Below are 6,000 nucleotides of genomic sequence, written 5' to 3' on the forward strand. Positions count from 1 at the left end.
GGCCACCTGTCGTCCCAGCTACTCGGGAGGCTGAGGCAGGAGAATGGTGTGAACCCGGGAGGTGGAGCTTGCAGTGAGCCGAAATCGCGACACTGCACTCCAACCTAGGCGACAGAGCGAGACTCCATCTCAAAAAAAAAGAAAAAGAAAAGAAAAGAAAAAAGAGAAAAAAGAAATAAAAGACATAGGCCAGGCATGGTAGCTCACACCTGTAATCTCAGCAATTTGGGAGGCTGAGGTGGAAAGATTGCTTGAGCTTGGGAGGTTAAGGCTGCAGTGAGCTGTGATTGTGTCCCTGCACTCCAGCCTGGGTGACAGTGAGACCCTGTCAAAAAAAAAAAAAAAAAAGAAAGAAAGAAATAAAAAACCAAGAACAGCAAAAAACTAAAAATCAACAAAAACCACCTGCTCCTTAACACACCCAATTTAGGGTCTTTCCCTTCCCTACTCCCCTACCAGTGCTACCTGGGGTCACCTCCCAAATAAACCACTTGCCCTTACATCCTTGTCCCAGGGTCTGCTTCTGGGAAAACCCAGCCCAAGGGAACACTCTTCCTGGACAGTTTTTTCCCACGAATACACAGATGACATGGATGCACCTCCTAATCCCAACCCCTGTGCTGCTTCTTGGTTTCTCTCCAGTGTCAGCGCTGGCAGTGACCTATCAAGCAGCAAGGATGGGCATTGAGGCCTCCAGGATGTAGTCACAGAGGGAGAATATAAGATTATATTGGCAGGCCTAGATTCCCGTTCTTGCTCTTTTATCATGAGCTGGTGGATCTCAGGCATGCCACTCATTTCTTCTGAGCCTCAGTTCTCCCCCTTACATAATGCCTGGTCTTATTGGTGGTTAAGATGAGATCACCTAAAGCTGCACTTTTGTTTAAAATTAAACATAAGGGCTGGGTGTGGTGATGCACATCTGTAATCCCAGCACTTTGGGAGGCCGAGGGTGGAGGATCATTTGAGCCCAGGAGTTCAAGACTAGCCTGGGCAACATAGTAAGACCTTGTCTCTACAAATAAAGAAATTTAAAAAGTTAGCCAAGCTAACTTTTTGTAGTGATCTTGGCTTTTTGCAACTTCCGCCTTCTGGGTTCAAGTGATTCTCCAGCCTCAGCCTCACTAGTAGCTAGGATTACAGTCACCCATCACCATGCCTGGCTAATTTCTGTATTTTTAGTAGAGATGGGGTTTCATCATGTTCGTCAGGCTGGTCTCAAACTCCTGACCTCCAGTGATCCACTCACCCTCAATTTCCCAAAGTTCAGGGGTTACAGGCGTGAGCCACTGTGCTCAGCCTGGAATGTCTTTTTTGAAGGCCTTTACTGAATTCTTACTTTGGATTTTATTTCATTCACCTTAGTCAATTGTCTTTTTTTGCCTTCTTTTTTTTTAGATCGGCTCTCACTGTCACCAGACTGGAGGTCAGTGATGGCACGATCACGACTCATTGCAGCCTCGATGTCCTGGGCTCAAGTAATCCTCCCACATCAGCCCATGGGGTCTCTGAGACCACAGATGCACACCACCATGCCATGTCTACGTGGCTAATTTTGTGTGTGTGTGTCTGTGTGTGCGTAGGGATGGGGATTCGCTATGTTGTCTAGGCTAGTCTTGAACTCCTGAGTTCAAGTGGTTCTCCCACCTTTGCCTCCCAAAATGCTGGGATTACAGATGTGAGCCACCATGCTCCTTCAGAAAACATGTTTTGTTTTTGCATTAATATGAAAATGTAATAAGAAGATATTAATATGAAAAAATTCAAACAAATACAAAACTAGAGTGAATGGCTTTATGGACCCCCATGTACTCACTACTGATAAATTAATTACTGATTTTGAAGTGACCTATAACTAATGGCTAATCTTGGGCTTATCCATAACTCTACCAAGAGTAATCGCTATCCAGACTTTTTTTTTTTTTTTTGAGACGGGGTCTAGCTCTGTCACCCAGGCTGGAGTGCAGTGATGTGATCTCGGCTCACTGCAAGCTCAGCCTCCCAGGTTCACGCCATTCTCCTGCCTCAGCCTCCCGAGTAGCTGGGGCTACAGGCGCCTACCACCATGCCTAATTTTTTTTTTTTTTTTTAATATTTAATGGAGACAGGGTTTCACCATGTTAGCCAGGAAGGTCTCGATCTCCTGACCTCGTGATCCGCCCGCCTTGGCCTCCCAAAGTGCTGGGATTATAGGCATGAGCCACCACGCCCAGCCTATCCAGATCATTTTGAAGCAAATCTCGCAAATATTAAACACAATTCCTACTATTCATAGTGGAGACATTTCCCCTAGCAGCTGGCAGAGAAGGAGAGGAGCAGGAGGCATTCTCAATCACCACTCGAGATACCCAAAAGCGTGTGAGAAGAATGGAATTATTTATGGGCACAGGGAGTCGTGCCAAGACTTGAAGAGTTTCCAAGTCAACAGATAAATCTCATGTGACCTGTGACCTCAAGTTGAGCAAGAACTGGCCACCAAGGCACTGGGTGTTCCCGTCACCTCCCCTCTCACCTAAGGCTTTGGTGCTACAGACTGAGATAGCTACTCAGCCATAAATCGCAAGCATTGAGAACCTCAGTTTCAACAGCTTTGTGATTCTCCCTGCCCTCTCTACCCTGTGATGTTGAAATTTGTTGCTTTGCTCCATGTTCTAGCCGTGGGTGTAATTATTGTCGTGGGACCAGCAATTAACCTTCCACAGAGTGACCAGTGACTCTCTGGCTGAGTGTCCTGTGGCAGAGGGAGACAGCTTGTCGGGTTCCAGCGGAAGTGCCTGGGATGTCTGCTCTCAGGGAGGAGGTGGTGGGCAGAGGACACTGGGGCCAAGGAAGGGTCAATTTTTCCCACTGGTCTCCCCAGAATGAGAGCCGGGAGCGTATCTCTGAACTTCACGAGGGAGAATAATATCTTCATTTGCACTTTGGAGATGCTGAGCCAGGCTGGAAAGTGCTCCCTTTCTAATTGTCTCTTAGAAAGTCCTTTATTTGCAACATAGTAAACACATACATATTTCTTTATTTTTATTTTTTGAGACAGGGTCTTGCGCTCTGTCACCCAAGCTAGAGTGCAGTGGTGTGATCATAGTTCATTGCAGCCTCGACCTCTTGGACTAAAGCAATCCTCCCGCCTCAGCTTCCCAAGTAACTGGGATGACAGGCGTGCACCATTATGCCCCATTAATTTTTTTTTTAAAAACATTATAGAGATGGGCCTCCTATATTGCCAGGGCTGGTCTGGAATTCCTGGGCTCAAGCAATCCTCCCACCTCAGCTTCCTAAAGTGTTGGGATTACAGGTGTGAGCCATCACGCCCCACCCTGCCAGTAAATTCTCTCCCTACAAAGGGAAAGAATTCTGACTTCTATTCTGACTTCTACTGCCATAGATTATTTTGCCTATTTTTGAACTTCATGCAAATAGGAACACACACTATGTTCTCTTTTACATCTGGTTTCTTTCAGTCATGTCTGTGAATTAATCTATCTTTTCGCATGTGGCGTTAGTTTTTTCTTTTTCATGACTGTATAATGTTCCATTTCATGACCATACTGCATGTATCCATTCTGTTCTCAATGGACATTTGTTTTGTTTTGTTTCCCAGCTTCGAGTTATAGCAAATAAATCTGCTTAAAACATTCTTATGCGTGTCTTTTGGTGTACATAGGCACTCATTCTGAGGGGAGTATGCATTTAAGAGTGAAATTTCTGGATCATGGGGACATACCTGTGTTCAGTGCTATTAGATACTGCCAAGCAGCTTTCCAAAGTGATATCACCTATTCACATTCCCAAAAGCATTGTGTCCTATTGCTCTACAGCCTTACCAGTTGTTAGTACTGATACATTTTATACATTCTGGTGGAGGATCATGAGACATAAAAGCTAGCACTAGCGTGTGATACAGTGTGGCAAAGAAAAATTATGAACACATTGTATTCACAACATCCAAGGACACTTTTGGGTCAAGCTTTTTTCCTAAACCCACTTTTGGGCTTTAGATTTTGTCAATCACTGGAAGGGACTTAAAGCTGGAGGTAGGGAGAAAATAGAAAGATTTGCCCTATCTTAAAGGCTGAAGATAGGAAAAAGGCAACATATTTGAAATCAGCCTCCCAGTAGCTCATACCTGTTGGCTAACTCTTTCCTCTGATGTGTATGTCATAAAGGCCAAGCTTCTCCACTGGACAGAAATTCCTGTTGTAACCTGTATAAAGTCCAGCTGCCTGTGGTCCAGTCCCCTCCCGAGTTGCATTCACAGCAATAGCAATCTGGCAGGGATGTCTACTTCTGTAGGATCATTCTGAATTAAGGTATCGACTGTGATGAGAAGCATATCTGCATGTGTGCCAGAGACAAGAGTGACCTTGGCCTTGATCCAGGCAATGTCCCCCAAATGCTAGCCAGCGTAAATTTCCACAAGCATGATCATAATATATTATAAGTTCCGCTTCTAGTAGGTAGGTATTCTGGAATATTCTAATGGCTGCATATGAATTCATCCTTAAATCTCCCCAAACTCTTGTTCACTCATATTTGACTGGATAGAAACCATGAACACTTAGCTTAGCCTAAGTTATAGCAGATATGCCCAATTCTTTTAACAATAAATACATTTTAAAATTTGAGTAGTAGTATTTTGAGAAAAAAAATTGCAACAAACCAGAGAATTTAGGGTGTGAAGTGATCAGAATTTCCAACCATTCTCACAGAATGGTGGGGATATATCACTGAGGAAGAAACACATAAACAAGAAAAATAAATGTGTTTAATTTGTGACCTGACTCATATGTACATATATATGTGAATGTATATACATGACTTCATATATAAAATAACATTTACATATATATACGTACATGTATACTGTATGTAATTTCTAACCTTATACTTTATATATATGCATGTATATAGTGTTTGTCTATATGCAATTGTGTATGTAAATTCATATATATATGAATGTATGCATATATGTATGCATCTAATGTGCATAGGTATATATATAAATGCATGTATACATATGTACATATGTATATGCATGTATACATATATCTGCAATTACATGATTAACTTTTTTAATGTGACACATGGTTCTTATGTGTTGATTAGAAGAAGAGGTTAACTCTCTCTTTAGAAAGTCTAGAAGATGTTCCAGTAGCCTGTCTAGTATCTAGAGATGCTACCACCTTCTTCATGGCCAATGTCATGGTTCAAAGAGGCACTAAAATATGCCAGTTGGAAGCACCAGGATCTCACAGACTTGGGGTTAAAAACTCTCTCCCTGCTGACAAGCCATGGGGTGTTGGGACTCTGAGCCTCTGTTCCTTTTTCTTTTTGTAAAGTGGGAGTAGAAATACCATCCTCTTGGGATTTTTGTGCACAACAAACAGGATGTTATGTGCAGGGCCTGTGTACGTGCACATCCAGTGCCTAGTGTACATGAAGCACATGGTGAGTGTCAGCAGCACTCATCATGATTCCGATGTGGGTTGAGGCTGATTTCCCATTCTGGCCGCCATGTGGGAAGTGGGTCGGAGTGTGCTTTGGGTGGGGCGTCAAGTGCTCTGGTGGAAGGGAAGGGAGAGGGCATTTGAGATCTCTAAGAACCCTAAAAAGAGCTACCAGGGGCCATTGAATGCTTTCTCTTTTACTGGGACAAGGGAGGTGGGAGATTTTCTGGCACCCGGTACCTGGCAGAGAAGAGGGACACTGGGAGACAGATTCAGTGAGAAACCTAAAATCTTCCTGTTTATGCTCATGTTTGTCTTCTTCCTGTGTGATGTAACCTCAGGGGACCACGAGACTCTTTATTATATTCAATATAAGGGGGCATTGAACTGGAGTTGTACTACACTGTGCTGGGAAATGCCATGAAATAGTAGGTTATCGGTAAATAATGATCCCTTCTCTTTTCTTTAGAAGTCAACATTCCCCTACAGGTATTATCATCTCATGTCATCTTGTGACCTCTTGATGACTTCCCATTTTTGCAATGGGAATGAG

Source organism: Rhinopithecus roxellana, chromosome 10, assembly GCF_007565055.1.
Source record: "Rhinopithecus roxellana isolate Shanxi Qingling chromosome 10, ASM756505v1, whole genome shotgun sequence".
NCBI classification, from domain to species: Eukaryota; Metazoa; Chordata; class Mammalia; order Primates; family Cercopithecidae; genus Rhinopithecus; species Rhinopithecus roxellana.